Raw genomic sequence first — 20,577 nt, forward strand, 5'->3', positions numbered from 1 at the left:
TGAACAAAAGAACTTGTTGCCCTGACACAAATGATTTGAGAACTAAACCCCGATCATGCCACCTCTTGACTTTCTCCTTATACATTATGTTATTCTCATAAGCTTGAAGTCGAAACTCGTCGAGTTTATTCAATTGAAGCATCCTCTTTTTTCCAGCCGCATCCAAGTCCAGATTCAACTTCTTCAAAGCCCAGTATGCCTTATGCTCGAGCTCCACAGGCAAATGACATTACCATAGACCAACTGAAACTGCGACATTCCCAAAGGAGTTTTGTAAGCTGTTCTATAAGCCCAAACAACTTCATCAAGCTTCAAAGACCAATCTTTCCTTGATGGGCACACTAATTTATCCAAAATGCGTTTGATCTCTCTGTTAGATACCTCAGCTTGACCATTCGTCTGAGGATGATAAGCCGTAGCAATGCGATGATTCACATTATACCTTTTCATCATAGCAGTGAACTTGCGATTGCAAAAATGCGACCCCTCATCACTGATTATGACTCTTGGAGTTCCAAACCTTGTGAATATCTGCTTGTGAAGAAAATTAAGCACCACTTTCGCATCGTTCGTTGGCAACGCCTTAACTTCCACCCATTTTGACACATAATCAACCGCCAATAAGATATACTGATTATTACAAGATGAGATAAATGGCCCCATGAAATCAATTCCCCACACATCGAAGACCTCAACCTCTAGAAGCATATTAAGAGGCATCTCATCCTTCTTAGACATATTACCCATATATTGATATTGATCACATTTCAAAACGAACTGATGAGCATCTTTAAACAATGTCGGCCAAAAGAAACCTTCTTGAAGAACACGAGCTGGTGTCTTTTCTCCACCATAATATCCTCCATAAGCCATTGAGTGGCAATCTCGCAAGATCCCCCCATTTCGCTGTAAGGAATACATCTCCTGATGATTTGGTCAGTTCCTTGTCGAAAAAGAAACGGCTCATCCCACATATAACACTTTACTTCATGTAGAAACTTCTTCCTTTGAGCATAAGATAAGTCAGGAGGCATGATATTACTCACAAGGTAGTTCACAATGTCTGAAAACCACGGTTCTTCTTCTTGCACTCCAAACAGCTGCTCATCGGGAAAAGATTCATTTATCAATATCTTATCCAATAAAGTAACATTAGCATTCTCTAAACGCGAGAGATGATCAGCGACTTGATTTTCAGTTCCTTTTATGTCCTTGATCTCTAGTTCAAATTCTTGAAGCAAAAGAACCCATCTAATCAATCTAGGCTTCGAATCCTTTTTTGAGATGAGATATCGAATTACAGCGTGATCACTGAAAACTGTCACCTTAGTCCCAAATAGATAAGATCAAAATTTCTCAAAACCATAGACAATAGCCAAAAGTTCTTTCTCCGTAGTAGTATAATTCAGTTGAGCACCATTAAGAGTCTTACTAGCATAGTAGACCACATAGAATATGTTGTTCTTCCTCTGTCCAAGAACTGCTCCAACTGCACAGTCGCTTGCATCGCACATCATCTCAAAAGGTTCATTCCAATCAGGTGCAGTTATGACCGGTGCTGTGATTAAACTCTTCTTCAATATCTCAAAAGCTGCAAGGCACTCATCATCAAATTTGAAAGGAACGTCTTTCTCTAGAAAACTACACAATAGCTTCGAAATTTTTGAGAAGTCTTTGATGAAATGCCTATAGAAACCCGTATGACCAAGAAAACTGCGAATTCCCTTAACAGAATTGGGTGGAGGAAGATTCTCAATGACCCCCACCTTGGCCTTGTCCACCTCTAGACCCTTACTAGAAACTTTGTGCCTGAGAATAATGCCCTGACGCACCATAAAGTGACATTTCTCCCAATTGAGAACAGATCGGTCTCAACACACCTTTTGAGAACATGTCCAAGATTTTGCAAGCATTCATCAAAAGAATCACCAAAGACTGAGAAGTCATCCATGAACACCTCCACATTCTGGCCAATCATGTCAAAAAAGATGGCCATCATACATCTCTGAAATGTGGCTGGCGCACCACACAGTCCAAAAGAAACTCATCTGAAGGCAAAAGTACCAAATGGACAAAAGAAGGTTATTTTCTCCTGATCTTCTGGAGTGATACAAATTTGATTATAACCCGAATAACCATCCAGAAGATAGTAGTACTCATGATCGGCCAACCTGTCAAGCATTTGATCAATGAAGGGAAAAGGGAAGTGATCCTTCCTAGTGGCTTTGTTCAGCTTCCTGTAGTCCATGCAAACTCTCCACTTCGTGACTGTTCTAGTAGGAATAAGCTCATTCTTCTCATTTACTACCACTGTAATACCACCCTTCTTTGGCACATATTGAACCGAGCTTACCCATGAACTATCAGATATAGGATAGATTATTCCTGCATCTAGCCAATTAAGAATTTCCTTCTTCACTACTTCCTTCATGATTGGATTAAGTCTTCTTTGCTGCTCGACCGTAGGCTTGCTACCTTCCTCTAGCAGAATTTTGTGCATACAGTAAGAAGGGTTGATTCCCTTTATATCTGATATAGTCCAGCCAATTGCCGATTTGAACTCTCTCAGAATCCTCAGAAGCTTTTCCTCATCACTACCTGAAAGGTCAGATACAATAATAACAGGCAAAGTAGATGTATCACCTAAAAATGCATACCTCAAATACTCAGGTAAAGGCTTAAGCTCAAGAGTGGGAGTTTCCTTAATAGATGGCTTGAGGCGTTCAGGAGCTTTGTTCAATTCCTCCATTCCAAGAGATTCAAAAGGCATATCTATCTTCCTCTTCCATGGAGAAGCATTCAAATACTGCAATTGTTCTTCACCTTCGTCATCTTCACTATCTGAATTTCCCAATAAGGCTTTCTCTAAGGCATCGGACCTTAGCAATTGATAAAGTTCTCAAGTAACTATAGAATCAACCAACTCCACCCTTTAGCACTCCTCATTTTCCGTAGGAAATTTCATAGCATTGAACACATTAAAAGTTACATCCTGATCCAGTATTCGCATAGTAAGCTCACCCTTCTGCACATCTATCAAGGTTCGGCCAGTTGCTAAGAAGGGTCTTCCCAAGATTATGGGAATCTTCATATCCTCCTCGAAATCCAGAATTACGAAATCAGCAGGGAAGATTAGTTTATCAACCTTGACCAAGACATCCTCCACAATACCTCGTAGATATGTAATAGAACGGTCGACCAACTACAAGGTCATATAAGTCGGTTCTGGATCAGGCAAGTCCAACTGCTTAAAGATTGTCAAGGGCATCAGATTGATACTAGGTCCCAAGTCACATAAGCATCTGTCAAAAGACACTTTTCCAATAGTACACGGAATAGTGAAGCTTCCTAGATCTTTAAGCTTCGGAGGCAACTTCTGTTGCAGCACAACACTGCATTCCTCCATAAGAGCGACTGTCTCTAAATCATCTAGCTTCACTTTCTGAGAGAGAATACCTTTCATAAACTTTGCATATCTAGGCATCTGCTTAAGAGCCTCAACGAAAGGTATGTTGATATGAAGTTTCTTGAACACGTTCAGAAACTTCTCAAATTGCTTGTCCAGCTTTTTCTTCTACAACTGCTTAGGAAAAGGCGGTGGAGGATAGATTTGTTTCTCCCCTGTATTACCCTTAGGAGGAGTGTGCTCAATAGTAGTCTTCCTTGGTTCCACCTCTACTTCCTGCTGCTCTACTTCTTTCTCAGCCTCAGCGTCTTCAGTCAACACTTGAGTTTGATCGGGATTCGCAACCTTCCCAGACCTTAAAGTGATTGCCTTTGCCTGCTCTTTAGTTTCCCTCTTTCCTGGCACTTTAGTGTCAATAGGTAGTGTACCAGGCTGACGATTAAGCAAGGCATTGGAAATTTGCCCAATTTGATTTTCCAAGGTCTTGATACAAACGACTTAACTTTTGCACATAAGCTTCAACTCCTCTAATTCAGATTTTTCATTAGCTTGTTGCAGCTGGAGTTATTGTCTCGGTGCATATTGTGGTTGCTGAAAACCCAGGGGTTGTACTGCTTAGCTGGATATTTCTGATAAGGCTGTTGAACCGCATTCTGAGTGTTGCTCCAACTGAAATTAGGATGATTACGGTTGTTGGGATGATAGGTGGCTGGCACTGGTTGCTGCGATCGCTGGAAGTTACTCACGAACTGAGCTGATTCACTAGAAATTGCGCACTGATCAGTCTCATGGGTACCGGCACAAAGCTCGCACATACTAGCGATTTGATTAACTCCATAATTATCCAAAGTGTCCACCTTCATCATCAAAGCCTTAAGTTGGGCAGCTATAGCAGCTCCTGCATCCAACTCCAGAATTCATGCTACCTTTCCCTGAGTCAGTCTATGGGAAGGATTCTGGTACTCATTAGCAGCCATCAGTCCAATAAGTTCATAAGCTTCATCGTAGCTCTTAGCCCACAAGACTCCTCCTGATGCTGCATCAAGCATGGGTCTAGAACTAGCACCCAATCTATTATAGAAGCAGTTAATAATAATCTAATCAGGCATGCCTTGGTGTGGGCACTTCCTTAGCATCTCCTTATATGGATCCCAAGCCTCACATAGAGATTCCCCAGTTTGCTGAGCGAACTGAGTAAGAGCATTCCTGATTGCAGCAGTCTTCGCCAAAGGGAAGAATTTAGTGAGAAACTTTTGAGCAAGATCTTCCCAAGTGGTGATAGACCCTGCTGGTAGCGAATGTAACCGGCACTTAGCCTTGTCCCTCAGAGAGAATGGGAAGAGGCGTAGCTTGATAGCATCTTCAGTCACATCATTAAACTTGAAGGTGTCGCAGATCTCGATGAAATCTCTTATGTGCATATTAGGGTCTTCAGTAGGAGAACCCCCAAATTGAACTGAGTTCTGTATCATCTGAATCATGCTTGACTTGATCTCAAAAGTGTTAGCCCTGATGGCTGGCCTGATGATGCTTGACCGAATGTCATTAATCTTAGGCTGAGAATAGTCCATCAAAGCCTTCGGATTTTCTGCTTGATCACCCATCTCTACTAAAGCTGGTTCTTCAACTTTCTCTTCTTCTTCTACCTTCTTTTCTTCCTCGAAAACTTCTTTACGAACTACTACAACTTCTTCCTCGGCTTTATCCAGTGTTCTCTTACGAGTACGCGAACGCGTATGTATACACCCTCGCTAGAGTGCCTGAAATAAGACAAAGAAACAGATAAGTAACAATGTCTGAGTCAATGAACCTTAACGAACATTGATGAAAAGCACATAAACTATAAATTAACACTGGAGTCCCCGACAGCGGCGCCAAAAACTTGTTAGTCGCTAAACACGCACTAATAATACACGCAAGCATACGAGTTCGCAAGTAGTATAGAATCTTTTCTAGTTCGTTCCCACAGAGGCTATATTGGTTAACTAATTAAATCACGCACTTAAGCAACAATGTGTGGTTATTATTCAATGCTAAGACGATAATAAATTGGGTTGTTTATAACTAAAAATTAACTAACAATTATAACTACAAGATTAATATTGACTGAATTAATATATATGACAAACATGGGATTCTAACTTCATTAAATACTTCATTCAATAGCCTTATTATTCTCAACCTTAGCATGCAATGGTGATGACACTGATCAGATAACACGAAACTGATAAACGCCAACTTTCGTTGCACGAGTACCATATTACCAGACATCCACAAAAGAGATAGAAGCTGAATAGATACCAATTATATTGAGACCCTATATATCTATAGAATTTGACAACATAACGATTTAATCACAAGTTATCTATCTTGATTACATATGGCAAGTAAGATGGTTAAAATTACCTACGAATCATGCATAACAAATACATGAACCTATGCTAGCATGGCAAGTTCTAAATCCTTATATTCAGTGTCGCTTCCTTAAGAATTAATACACTATCTTATAGGTTCGCGATGCTCATAAGACGAATATGCACAACCAATACTAGGATATCATACAATTACCACATACTAAGGCATCAAAATAATTTAACTAAAGAAATCCATAAATAAATCCGCTAGAACCCCACGATAACGGTTAGCCTATAATCTGGCTCATCATCAATGTGGGTTCCGATGAAAGCATGGTATAACAAACGTAGTCTTTATAACAAATAAATAAAACCAAGTACTGATAAGTGGCATTTTATATCACTTAGAACGTCTTAAAATGGCTTAAATTGGTGTCTTGAAATCAAGTATTTTGTGTATTTGATGCGTTTTTCTAGTGTTTATGCATTTCAGGGTATTAGTTGCATTTCGGAGGAGGAATCATCAAGAATAAGCCTTGGCATGTGTTCACCATTGCGAGAGGAAAAGAACGGGCAGATTACGGCGAAGAAACGGAGCAAACCTGGAAATTTTCCAGTAGGGTCCTGCGCGCCCGCGCAGCTATGCTGAGCGGCCGCGCAGAAATGCTGAGCGGCCGCGCAGGGTCGGGGAAAATAATATATTATTTTAGACTTCTACTTCTGTTTGGCTTCCAACTTCTATGTAATCTGAGTTTTATGGGACTATTATATAAGTAGATTTGAGACGTTTTTCACAGGGTATTAAGAAGGGATTATGTTTTAGATTGTGTTTTGCAAGAAGCGAAGGAGATAAGGAAGAAGACCGATTTAGCACACAGCAACGAAGAGGAAGCATATATTCTTGTGATTCTTGTTTCGTTGTAACGTTGGATGCTAGTTTTCTTGCTTTGACTTATTTACTCTTGTGACGTACTCTGTTTTAATATAATTAGTTTAGTTGTTATTTTCTTGTGTTCGTTTATCATGATTTCATATGAACCCATGATGGCGATAAGTTCTATTATGGGCTAATCGTGATCATGGGGTTGCAATGGATTTATTATGGAATTCTTTAGTTAATTGTTTAATACTTTAGTGTGTGATGATTGCATGATATCTAGTATAGGTTGTGCATATTCGTCTTATGTGCGTCGCGAACATATAAGATAGGGTGTTAATCTCTTATGAAGCGACAATGGATCTTGAGGTTTAGAACTTGCCATGCTAGCATAGGTTCATGTACGTTGTGCATGATTAGTGGGTAACTCTAACAGTTTTATTTGCCCTATGTAATCAAAAGGAGTAACTTGTGCTTAAATCGTTGTGTTGTCAATTTCTGTAGACATATAGGAACTCAACATAATTGATGACTATTCAATTTCTATCTTAATTGTGGATGTTTGGTAGAATGGTATTAGTACAATGAAAGTTGGCTTTTATCAGTTTTGTGTTATTCGATTAATATCATCACTGTCACATGCTAAAGGTAATAACTATGGCTATAGAAGGAAGTAATAATGAAGTTGTGATCTCATGAGTGTTTTATTATTGATAAATTGCAGTGTTAGTTAAGTGGTTAATTAAGTAGTTAATTATAGTTAATATTTAATCAACAATTTTAAGTGTTATTATCTTAACATTGAGAAGTAATCATACATTGGTGAGTGAGTTAAATTAGACAATAACTTAGTCTGAGTCTCTGAGGGAACGAACTAGAAAGTATTCTATATTACTTGCGAACGCGTATACTTGCGTGAATATTAGTGCGTGATTTCGCCCTAACAAGTTTTTGGCGCCGCTGCCGGGGACTCGGCGTATTTGTTTAGTTTATGTACTTACCATCATTGGTCATTAGGACTCAGTGATTAGGACGTAGTAGTTAATTACTCTTTTCGGTTGTGTTTCAGGTACTTTAGTGCGTTTATGCAAACTCGTTCTCGTGCTCGCAAGAGGACCTTAGATACAGCTGAGGAGAAAGATGAAGTTCTTGATACACCGGAGAAGTTAGATTTTGAGGATTCGGATTCAGGAACTGAGCAGAAAGAACCAGTAAATATGGGAGATCATATTGTTCAAGCTGATCCAGCTCTTATGGATTTTTCTCGGCCTAAAATTGATGACATTCAGTCAAGCATCCTTCATCCGGCTATTCAAGCTAACACCTTTGAAATCAAGCCGGGCACTATTCAGATGGTGCAGAATTCTGTTTCTTTTGGAGGAGCGGCAACTGAAGACCCCAACATGCACATAAGGAATTTTGTCGAGATCTGCAGCACTTTTAAGTATAATGGCGTGACTGATGAGGCTATCAAGTTGAGGCTTTTCCCATTCTCACTGAGGGATAAGGCTAAAGACTGGTTACATTCTGAACCAGCTAGGTCAATCACTACGTGACAAGATCTTGCGCAAAAGTTTCTGGTGAAGTTTTATCCAATGGCAAAGACTGCTGCTATGAGGAGTGCTCTTACTCAGTTTGCGCAGCAACCTACAGAATCTATGTGCGAGGCTTGGGAACGCTACAAGGAAATGTTGAGAAAATGTCCACATCATAGAATGCCGGATTGGATGGTAATCACTGGTTTTTATAATGGTTTGGGGGCTCAATCTCGGCCCATGCTCGATGCAGCAGCGGGAGGCGCCTTATGGGCTAAAAGCTATACTGAGGCGTACAATCTTATTGAGACGATGGCTGCAAATGAGCATCAAAACCCAACTCAGAGGATGACATCAGGCAAGGTAGCAGGTATTCTGGAAGTTGATGCAGCCACCGCTATTGCAGCCCAGCTCCAAGCGCTATCAATGAAGGTTGATTCTTTGGCTACGTATGGAGTTAATCAAATAGCTATGGTTTGTGAGCTTTGTGCAGGTTCTCATGCTACGGATCAGTGTTCTCTTGTCAACGAATCTGTTCAGTATGTGAATAATTATCAGCGACAACAGCAGCCTGTGCCAGCGACCTATCATCCTAACAACAGAAATCATCCAAATTTCAGCTGGGGAAATAATCAGAATGCTATTCAGCCACCATATCAGCAAGGAGTGAGTAAACAGTTTAACCCACCTGGATTCCAGCAACCACAGCAGTATGCTACAAGACAATCATATCCTCAACAGGGAAGTGCAGCTGCACCTACTAGTGCTGATTTTGAGGAACTTAAGCTGTTGTGCAAGAGTCAGGCGGTTTCTATCAAGACCTTGGAAAATCAAATCGGTCAATTAGCCAATGCAGTGCTCAATCGTCAACCTGGCACTCTTCCCAGTGACACGGAAGTACCAGGCAGGAAGGAAGCTAAAGAGCAAGTCAAGGCTATTACCTTAAGGTCTGGAAAAGTAGCTGATGCTGAAAAGGCAAAAGAAGTCGAAGCTGAAGTTCGAGATGAAGAATCTAAGCAAAGGGAGAAAGCGGCGGAACCAAGGAAGACTACTGTTGAACACACTCTGCCTGAGGCTAATACAGGGGAGAAACAGCTCTATCCTCCACCACCTTTTCCTAAGAGATTGCAGCAACAAAAGCTGGATAGACAGTTCGGGAAGTTTCTGGAGGTGTTCAAGAAACTTCACATCAATATACCTTTCGCTGAGGCTCTGGAACAAATGCCTAGTTATGCGAAGTTTATGAAGACTATTCTTTCAAGGAAGGTGAAACTGGATGACCTTGAAACCGTTGCTCTCACGGAAGAATGCAGCGCGATTCTGCAACAAAAGTTACCACCAAAACTGAAAGATCCAGGAAGCTTCACCATTCCTTGCACCATCGGCAATCTAAATTTTGACAAGTGCCTTTGTGATTTGGGAGCAATCATTAATCTGATGCCGTTGTCAATCTTTAAAAAGCTGGACCTACCTGATCCAAAACCCACATACATGTCGCTACAATTGGCGGACCGTTCCATTACTTACCCAAGGGGCATAGGTGAGGATGTGCTCGTCAAGGTGGATAAGCTCTTCTTTCCTGCTGATTTTGTTATTCTGGATTTTGAGGAAGATAAAAAGATTCCCATAATCTTGGGGAGGCCTTTCCTGGCAACTGGCCGTACCTTGATAGATTTGCAAAAAGGAGAACTTACTATGCGGGTTTAAGATCAGGATGTGACCTTCAACGTATTCAAGGCAATGAAATTCCCTACAGAAGATGAGGAGTGCTTAAAAGTGGATGTGATTGATTCTACGGTTACTTCGGAACTCGATCACATGCTAATGTCTGATGCATTGAAAAAGGCCTTAGTGGGGGAATTTGACAGTGATGATGAAGATAGCAACGAGCAATTACAATATCTGAACGCTTCTCCCTGGAAGCGAAAGCTAGATATACCATTTGAATCTCTTGGTACTTCTGACCTCAAGAACGCTGAAGGGAAGCTCAAACCATCAATAGAAGAAGCGCCTACCGTAGAGCTCAAACCATTACCTGAACACTTGAGGTACGCCTTTTTAGGTGATTCATCTACGTTACCTGTTATTATTTCAGCTGACCTTTCAGGTAGTGAGGAAGACAAGCTCTTAAGGATTTTGAGAGAATTCAAATCGGCTATAGGATGGACTATAGCAGACATCAAGGGGATAAGTCCCTCATATTGTATGCATAAAATTCTGTTAGAAGAAGGTAGTAAGCCAACTGTGGAACAGCAGCGAAGACTGAACCCAATCATGAAGGAGGTGGTGAAGAAAGAAATTCTGAAATGGCTAGATGCAGGCATCATTTATCCTATTTCTCACAGCTCGTGGGTGAGCCCTGTACAATGTATTCCTAAGAAGGGAGGTATCACTGTGGTCGCAAATGAAAAGAATGAGCTCATCCCTACTCGAACAGTTACAGGATGGAGAGTATGCATGGATTATAGAAAATTGAACAAAGCCACAAGAAAGGATCACTTCCCTCTCCCTTTTATTGATCAAATGCTTGACAGATTGGCGGGACATGAGTATTTTTGTCTTCTGGATGGGTATTCCGGGTATAATCAGATTTGTATTGCACCAGAGGATCAGGAAAAGACTACCTTCACTTGTCCATTTGGCACATTTGCTTTTCGTAGAGTTTCGTTTGGGTTATGTGGCGCCCCGGCCACCTTTCAGAGATGTATGATGGCTATATTCTCTGACATGATTGGAAATAACGTCGAAGTGTTCATGGATGACTTCTCCGTCTTTGGACACTCATATGATGAATGCTTGAATAATCTGCGCGCCGTACTCAAAAGATGCGTGGAAACTAATTTGGTGCTTAATTGGGAGAAATGTCATTTTATGGTGCGTGAAGGCATTATCCTTGGGCATAAGGTCTCTAGCAAAGGTCTGGAGGTGGACAAGGCCAAGATGGGAGTCATTGAAAATCTTCCCCCACCTAATTCAGTGAAAGGAATCCGTAGTTTTCTCGGTCATGCGGGTTTTTATCGACGATTCATCAAGGACTTTTCAAAGATATCTAAGCCGTTGTGCAATTTACTTGAGAAAGATGTGCCTTTCAAATTTGATGATGAATGTTTGGCAGCATTCGAGACTCTCAAGGAGAGTTTGATCACGGCACCAGTTATTACAGCACCAGATTGGACAGAACCGTTTGAGATGATATGTGACGCGAGTGACTATGCGGTAGGTGCAGTTCTGGGACAGCGCAAGAAAAATCTCTTCCATGTGGTCTACTATGCGAGTAAGACTTTAAATGGGGCCCAATTGAACTACACCACTACTGAGAAGGAGCTTTTGGCTATAGTCTTTGGCTTTGAGAAATTTTGATCTTATCTGCTTGGTACGAAAGTGACAGTATTCACTGATCATGCAGCTATTCGCTATCTGGTTTCTAAGAAGGATTCAAAGCCGAGACTCATTCGTTGGGTGCTTTTACTTCAGGAATTTGAGTTAGAGATCAAAGATAGAAAAGGTACCGAGAATCAAGTAGCTGACCATCTCTCTAGGTTGGAGAATCCCGATTCTACTTCACAAGATAGGACGTTAATCAATGAATCTTTTCCGGATGAGTAGTTGTTTGCAATTCAGGAGGAAGAACCATGGTTTGCAGATATTGTAAACTATCTTGTCAGCAATATAATGCCTCCCAATTTGACATCCGCGCAAAAGAAGAAGTTTCTGCATGAGGTGAAGTGGTATATGTGGGATGAACCATATTTGTTTAGACAGGGAGCTGACCAGATCATCAGGAGATGTATCCCGTTCTGTGAGACGGAGGGGATATTACGAGACTGCCATTCCACGGTTTATGGTGGACACTATGGAGGTGAGAAAACGGCAGCTCGTATTCTGCAAGTAGGTTTTTTCTGGCCCACCTTGTTCAAGGATTCTCATCAGTTTGTTTTAAGGTGTGATCGTTGCCAAAGAGTGGGAAATTTGTCAAGGAAGGATGAGATGCCATTAAATGTGATGCTTGAAGTCGAGGTCTTTGATGTATGGGGAATCGATTTCATGGGGCCTTTTATCTCGTCTTGCAATAATCAGTACATTTTGCTGGCAGTCGATTATGTCTCAAAATGGGTCGAAGTTAAAGCTTTACCAACAAATGATGCAAAGGAAGTGCTAAATTTTCTTCATAAGCAAATTTTCACAAGGTTTGGAACACCTTGGGTAATCATAAGTGATGAAGGATCGCATTTTTGCAACCGTAAGTTTACTTCTATGATGCAGCGTTATAATGTGAATCATCGAGTAGCTACTGCCTATCATCCGCAAACAAATGGTCAAGTGGAAGTGTATAACAGAGAGATAAAGCACATTCTAAAGAAGGTTGTTTGTCCATCAAGGAAGGATTGGTCTTTAAAGCTCGATGAAGCTGTTTGGGCTTACAGAACAGCATACAAAACTCCACTTGGGATGTCACCATTTCAGTTGGTGTACGGTAAGGGATGTCATCTACCGACGAAGCTTGAGCATAAGGCCTACTGGGCATTGAAGAAATTGAACCTGGATTTAGATGCAGCTGGTAAGAAAAGAATGCTTCAGCTTAATGAACTTGATGAATTTCGACTTCAAGCGTACGAGAATAACCAAATGTATAAGGAAAAGGTGAAAAGGTGGCACGATAGGAAGCTACATCCTAAGTTGTTTGTGCCAGGGCAACAAGTTCTGTTATTCAACTCTCGGCTCCGACTTTTTCCTGGGAAGTTGAAATCAAGGTGGTCTGAACCTTTTATTATCAAAACTGTGTTTCCACATGGAGCGGTGGAATTTTTTGAGAATAATTCGGACCAAGCATTCAAGGTTAACGGTCAGCGGTTGAAGCACTACTATGGGGACATGGCAAACCGAGAGGTGGTTAGTGCCATTTTGTTGACTACGTGAGAAAGGAACGGAACGTCAAGCTAATGATGAAAAAGAAGCGCTGCGTGGGAGGCAACCCATGAATTGTTGTTACAGGAACCCTTAGAAGTTAATAACCTATCCAAAAACACAAAAAAATCAGAAAACAGGGGCTGAAAATTTTTTTTTCCAGAGACCCTCTGCGCGCCCGCGCAGCTATGCTGAGCGGCCGCGCAGCTTGCTGCGCGCCCGCGCAGAAATGCTGAGCGGCCGCGCAGGGGTCGGGTTCCAGAAATTTTTTTTACAGTTCAAAAAAAAAAACAAAAAAAAAAACAAAAACACAAAAACCCATTACAGCCCATACACCCTCGAATTCTTTTCCCATTACCCCATGATTTTATCCCTCAACCCCACTCCTAATCTAATTTAACCTACTCCACACCCTATATATACATACACCTATCCTACATATCTCCCACAACTTCCTACACTTAAACCCTCTCATAAACATCAAAAATCAGTTCTTACACACTTTTATTCACAAATCAATGGCACCCAAGAGAGCACGTACTATTGACAGCAGCAGCACAATCCCTACTGTTGATTCATCAAGGGGTACTGCTGCGAGGCCTCGGTTAACTGACAGAGCCGCGGAGGAGGAGTATACTAGGCTGTTGGGGAAGCCGATTCTGAAGGAGAGGGGGTTTTTACCATCAGGGAGGGATGGTGAGTTGTTGCCCATGATTGCAGAGAAGGGGTGGATAGCTTTTTGTGAGTCACCCGAAGCAGTACCGATGAGTGTTGTTCGCGAGTTCTATGCGAACGCGAAGGCTGAAAAGAATGGGTTTTCTGTAGTTCGGGGGCTGACGGTTGATTATCATCCTGCGGCGATTCGCCGAGTGATTGGACAGCGAGAGAGGAAGCCCGAGGAGGAGAACTGGAATGAAAAGACTGCTGAGGATTTTGACTTGGATTTGATTTGTGCGACTCTCTGTCGACCGGGCACAGTTTGGAACCGCAGTCCAGCCAATAATGAGTATCGTCACTTTCCGGCGATCGCCATGAACAGGTATGCCCGTGCATGGAACGCATTTATATGTGCTAATATCTTGCCTTCTTCACATGCACACGAGGTCACAGTTGAGAGAGCACAGTTGTTGTGGGGAATTCTGAATGAGGAATACTATGTGGACCTTGGTGAGTTTATCTACCAAGGAATTCTGAAGTTTTTGAGGGGAGCAAAGCATATGAACATCCCTTATGCATCCACGGTTACAAAGCTATGCCGTGCAGTAGGAGTGAACTGGCCGGCTCATGAGCAGTTGCAGTTGCCAGCAGCTCCTATAGATTCTGGCACTCTGAATGGGATGCAGGAGTGGACCGGTGGTGAGCCTGAGGAGCATGGGCTGGGTTATCGTCTTCCCGGAGGGCGTCCAGCACGAGGTGCTACTATGGTCAGGCCAGGGCGTGGTGAGGCTAGTTCTTCGAGAGCTCAGGAGGGTGCTGGGATGGGTGATGCCCAGTATAGGAGGCTTTCACGACGGATGGATGCCATGTATGAGACGCAGAGCAGGTTTGCTCAGGAGCTCACCCTTGCATTAGGGACTGCTTTTCGAGGCCTTGGAGCTGATATCCAGTGGCCAGTTTTTGGTGAGGACTCTGCATACCCGCCGCCTGATACTCCACCCACTGAGGGTGATGATGATGATGACTCCGAGTAGGTATACCCTGTGTTCCTTTCTACTACCTTCACTGGGGACAGTGAAGATTTTAAGTTTGGGGGTGGTAGTTAAGGAATATTTTGTGTGTGTCATATAGTTGCATATTCATGATAGTTAGTTCATATAGTTGCATAATTTTTGCCATATAGTTTTTTTTATAGCTTTATTTGTTGTCATATCATATAGCTCATGCATATACCATGATCTCTTTTGCAATGATTTATCGACTGAATTGTGATATTGATGCGAGTGTAGTGATAGCATTAAAGTGATATTAAGTTGTGTAGGTTGATATGCATGCTAGAAGCACTTGTATTGTCACTAAGTCTTAGAGAATGCTGAAGGACTAGATTGTTGTTATGATCTGATTATTTTCGAGGATAATCTATTTATTATGCTTAGAATTTGATAATAGGTTCTTAGTGGTAAAGGCATGAAAAAGAAAAAAAAATGGAGTAAAAATGGAATTTGTTGCTAGTTGTGGCTAGGCGTCAAATGGCTAGTAGCCGGCTCACATGTTATGCGAGTAGTCTAGGGTTGAGCAAGATGGAGCGAAACGCACTTGCTCAGAATAAAAGAATAAAAAAAAAAAATTAAATTAAATTTTGCGTAATTGATCAAGAGTGGGCTCTTTGGTATTCGAGTTATTAAGTTCTTAGGGGACTTTGTGCCTAGTGACCTAAGGCTTTTAGAGTCTGGGATCCGCTAACCTAACGCTCGTTACATGGATACCATTGTATAAGTCTTTTGTGGACCTCACTCACTGCACGGTCAAATAAGCATTTGCGTTGTAAATAAAAAGCACGATTTCGTAGTAAACTCTAAAGTTCTTGTAGTGTTGTATATCACTTTGTGCCTAGAATTTTTATTCTTTGTATAATCGTAGGATTGCCTTGAGGAAAGTCTAGTCATAGTAATTGGTCTAGTTCCGAAGCATATCTGTTAAGCATTTGCACACACCACGTTTCTGGAGGTATGTCCGTTTGCATGAGTTTCTTGATCTTTAGTGTCTAACTGCATTCGTTGAGACGTGACAATTTGATTGATTAATTGTAGTAAGGGGGATCGTTGCATTTTCATATAGATTGTATTCATGCATATTTTTATTTGTTTTTGAGTCTGTGACGCTTGAGGACAAGCATCGATTTAAGTTTGGGGGTGTGATAAGTGGCATTTTATATCACTTAGAATGTCTTAAAATGACTTAAATTGGTGTCTTGAAATCAAGTATTTTGTGTATTTGATGCGTTTTTCTAGTGTTTATGCATTTCAGGGTATTAGTTGCATTTCGGAGGAGGAATCATCAAGAATAAGCCTTGGCATGTGTTCACCATTGCGAGAGGAAAAGAACGGGCAGATTACGGCGAAGAAACGGAGCAAACCTAGAAATTTTCCAGTAGGGTCCTGCGCGCCCGCGCAGCTATGCTGAGCGGCCGCGCAGCAGCCTTGCGCGCCCGCGCAGAAATGCTGAGCGGCCGCGCAGGGTCGGGGAAAATAATATATTATTTTAGACTTCTACTTCTGTTTGGCTTCCAACTTCTATGTAATCTGAGTTTTATGGGACTATTATATAAGTAGATTTGAGACGTTTTTCACAGGGTATTAAGAAGGGATTATGTTTTAGATTGTGTTTTGCAAGAAGCGAAGGAGATAAGGAAGAAGACCGATTTAGCACACAGCAACGAAGAGGAAGCATATATTCTTGTGATTCTTGTTTCGTTGTAACGTTGGATGCTAGTTTTCTTTCTTTGACTTATTTACTCTTGTGACGTACTCTGTTTTAATATAATTAGTTTAGTTGTTATTTTCTTGTGTTCGTTTATCATGATTTCATATGAACCCATGATGGCGATAAGTTCTATTATGGGCTAATCGTGATCATGGGGTTGCAATGGATTTATTATGGAATTCTTTAGTTAATTGTTTAATACTTTAGTGTGTGATGATTGCATGATATCTAGTATAGGTTGTGCGTATTCGTCTTATGTGCGTCGCGAACATATAAGATAGGGTGTTAATCTCTTGTGAAGCGACAGTGGATCTTGAGGTTTAGAACTTGCCATGCTAGCATAGGTTCATGTACGTTGTGCATGATTAGTGGGTAACTCTAACAGTTTTATTTGCCCTATGTAATCAAAAGAAGTAACTTGTGCTTAAATCGTTGTGTTGTCAATTTCTGTAGACATATAGGAACTCAACATAATTGATGACTATTCAATTTCTATCTTAATTGTGGATGTTTGGTAGAATGGTATTAGTACAATGAAAGTTGGCTTTTATCAGTTTTGTGTTATTCGATTAATATCATCACTGTCACATGCTAAAGGTAATAACTATGGCTATAGAAGGAAGTAATAATGAAGTTGTGATCTCATGAGTGTTTTATTATTGATAAATTGCAGTGTTAGTTAAGTGGTTAATTAAGTAGTTAATTATAGTTAATATTTAATCAACAATTTTAAGTGTTATTATCTTAACATTGAGAAGTAATCATACATTGGTGAGTGAGTTAAATTAGACAATAACTTAGTCTGAGTCTCTGAGGGAACGAACTAGAAAGTATTCTATATTACTTGCGAACGCGTATACTTGCGTGAATATTAGTGCGTGATTTCGCCCTAACAAGTACAAAACAAGATTAAGGTTCACAAGTAAGAAAACTGGCATCCAAATACAACTTAAAACAAAGATTCACAAGTAAAAACAAGATCTTCTTCGTCTTCGTTGAATTGTGCTAATACGGTCTTCTTACGGCTCTCCTTGATATGTCTCTGGCTTGATATAGCTTGATTTTTTTATTAAAAATGACCTAGAGATGTTTATATAGCTGCCCCATACAGTGTAGAATTCTTTCTCTCGGAAACCAAGTAGAAACAGGAATCTATCATCCCGACACGGCGCGCTTGATCAGCGCGGGTGCGCTGGCTTTCTGTACTTTGGGCGCGGTCGCGCGCTTGATCAGCGCGGGCGCGCTGGGCTTCTGCTAAAATTGACTTCATTTTTTTTTCTTGCAAATTCAAGCCGGTCTTCACGAGCTTTTATTTCAACACCACCTTGATACCAAATTAGCACCAAAACAATTCTAATTCACCTGATTACCTAGATAATGCCTGAACTGCAAAAACACTCAAAAACACATTAAAACACTAAACAACTTGAGTACAAATACATCAATTCAAAGCTTATTAGAGCATTATAAAGTGTCATAAATGTCACACAACAGCCATCTTCATCATTATCTTCCCCATTTGACTCATCACCAAAAGAGTCACCAGAATCATACTTAAAATCATCACCAGCTGTAAGTGGAAGAGATTTGATTGCATCCTTTGATCTTAGCATTGAAGTTGTAGTATTTACCAGATTGAGAATCCTCTCTACTTCCTCATTACCCTGAGCAACCAAAGTCTGGTAGGTTGTAATAGGATGAGTAAATGTCTCAGCATCTAGGGAAATAGAATCTATTTCAGCTTGGTATTCTTCGTGATATAGTCTTTTCCTTTCTGCCTCATTGACACTCATTGACTCACTTGTAATGGCTTCCACCCTTATTGCTCCAGTACCTGCCTTTCTCTCATATTCTCTCTCTCTTTGCATCAAGGGCTCCCCTTGGCTCACCACCCTCACACCCTCACCTTCACCATCTAAGGTGGGACTCCTCTCACTTACTTTTTCCATGCTGGAAGAAATTGCATGCATAAGTTCACTCTTTTCCTTTCCTTTTTCTTGGGACCTACCCAGCCTCTGACTCATATCACCCCCTTCCCTCAATCCTAAGAGTGATTGAATAACTACTAAATCGTCTGGACTTGTAACAATTTTAGATATTTCAAAAGGTGCAAAGACTATCAACGGATGAGTGATATCCGTCGAAGTAGCAGCTGTGAGTATCAATGGATGACTGTTGTAATTCTTATCTGACTGATCAACGGATGAGAAATATCCGTTGAAGAAGTAAAAATAATAGATATAGGAGTTGAAACTATTATCGAATCTGTGGAGATTGATTTTAAATATAGGTGCACAGATTCTTCAACAGTTTGAGAAAGAATGGGCAACCGAGCCAATAAATCATCGATAAGATGATGCTCAGTTGTAATAGATTTTGGCTCCTCCATGAATGTAAGAGATGGAGAATCAGGAACTGATGTGTGTATCATATCCATATCCAGAGAGATAGTTGGAGAGTTTTGTGTATGTGGTGTTTTGATAATGAGAGATTTTGGCTGTGACTCCGCATTTGTTGGAGACACATCAATCTGAATTTGAGATGGTGCATTAACTGAGTCTTGGACTTCAGTTGGCACTATGTGTGCACCTTGTGACTCCCCCATTAGTTTTGATTTCTTCTTTCTGATATAAGTTCGGGTTTGGTCTGTGTCCCTTTCCCTTTTGGCCTGTGCTCTTGGTTGAGAGCTTGTTTTAATAGTTACATCCTTTTGGGAGAATGCAACTAGCAATGCGATAATTTCCTTATTAAGCACTAAACTCCATTGGGAGACTGTAGTATGGCTGGTTTGGGTCACACATACCTCACCTTTCTTATCCTTGGGGCTTCTTTGATGTTCACCCCTTCCCTCACCCATCTGACTACCCTGAGCACTCCCCTCAACTGAAGTAGTAGTTGTTGTAACTGATATCTTTTGAGAGAAAACAGAGGTTGGCTTCTTAGATTTAGGTTTTGTGGCTTGGGTAGGAATCTATTTGGTCACTGTCACAGATGTCATTGCCACAGTTGAAATTGAAGAACTAATGGATGGAGAAGATATTGGAGCAGAAGTAGTTACCTCGGTTACCTGTTGTGCCTCAAAGATTGGAAGATAGTTGAGAGGCACTCCATTGTTGAGGTTGTTCCTGCACAGATCTGTGAGTACTCTCTTTTCTTGAACCCAACAATCAAGCTTGTTGTTTGGGTTCTCAATTAAAAAGGTTCTCAGAAACAAAGTTAGCCAGCATCATAAAGAATCTAGCATAATATATGTTCTTTGACCTCTTTTTAATATCTCCTAATTTGTACCCTAATTCTATTATGACAGAGTTACTAAAGTTAAAGTACTAGTCATTCAAAAGCATATATAGCATGTTAACCATGGAATAAGTAATTGCATCAAAGTTGCTAATTATTCTAGAAAATACTTTGATAAAAGAATTACAAAGAAAGCTTCATTCTTTTATAAGGCCCATTCTCCTAACCTCACCTAACTTGGTGGGAATGAGAGAATAACCCATAGACCTAAGCATGATGCTCACATCTGTGTCTGTGTGTGGAACATTAGTGTTATTTTCAGGAAAATGAAAGCATTCTTGTATTTCATCACAATTAATATAGTATTCATTACCTTTCAGAGAAAAACAATGGTTTTATCTTTGGAGTTGTACACCTCCGTGGTCCAGATTTGCTCCACAACTTCATAATAGATTACTAGAGACTCAAGCATAGCATAGCTTAGTTTGCGGTTGTGAATGAAGTCCATCATCTTGTGATAGTCTTTAGAAGCAGCAATTTTCTTGTCCACCAGTGCCACGAAGTTGTTCTTCTCATAGAAAATCCAGACTGATACATAATCTTGACTACAGGTGCCATTGTTGTGATTAAAAAGCAGTTCTAGAGAAAGGGGGTTTATGGATATGAAGAGAGTAAAAGTTGCTAAAAAAATCAGAGAGAGATAAACTTGAAGTACATAAATGAATTGGGTTTTTATACTAACTCTGAAAAGGATTAATAAATAATTAAAATGAAGTATCCAATGAAATTTGTCAAAAATAACCGTGTAAAAATAAAGCAGACTGTAGAAATTCCAGAACTTAT

The 20,577-nt window shown here is 40.6% G+C and overlaps 2 non-coding genes across 2 annotated transcripts; one reads left to right on the plus strand and one right to left on the minus strand.

Moving 5' to 3' along the window:
• Positions 1–4,513: 4,513 nt before the first annotated feature.
• LOC141709617 (small nucleolar RNA R71) lies at positions 4,514–4,620 on the plus strand. Its single transcript, XR_012570182.1, has one exon. It is a non-coding gene; the product is annotated as a small nucleolar RNA R71 (small nucleolar RNA).
• Positions 4,621–8,247: 3,627 nt separating this feature from the next.
• LOC141709664 (small nucleolar RNA R71) lies at positions 8,248–8,354 on the minus strand. The gene has a single exon (XR_012570229.1). It is a non-coding gene; the product is annotated as a small nucleolar RNA R71 (small nucleolar RNA).
• Positions 8,355–20,577: the final 12,223 nt, after the last annotated feature.

Source organism: Apium graveolens, chromosome 2, assembly GCF_009905375.1.
Source record: "Apium graveolens cultivar Ventura chromosome 2, ASM990537v1, whole genome shotgun sequence".
Classification (NCBI taxonomy): domain Eukaryota; kingdom Viridiplantae; phylum Streptophyta; class Magnoliopsida; order Apiales; family Apiaceae; genus Apium; species Apium graveolens.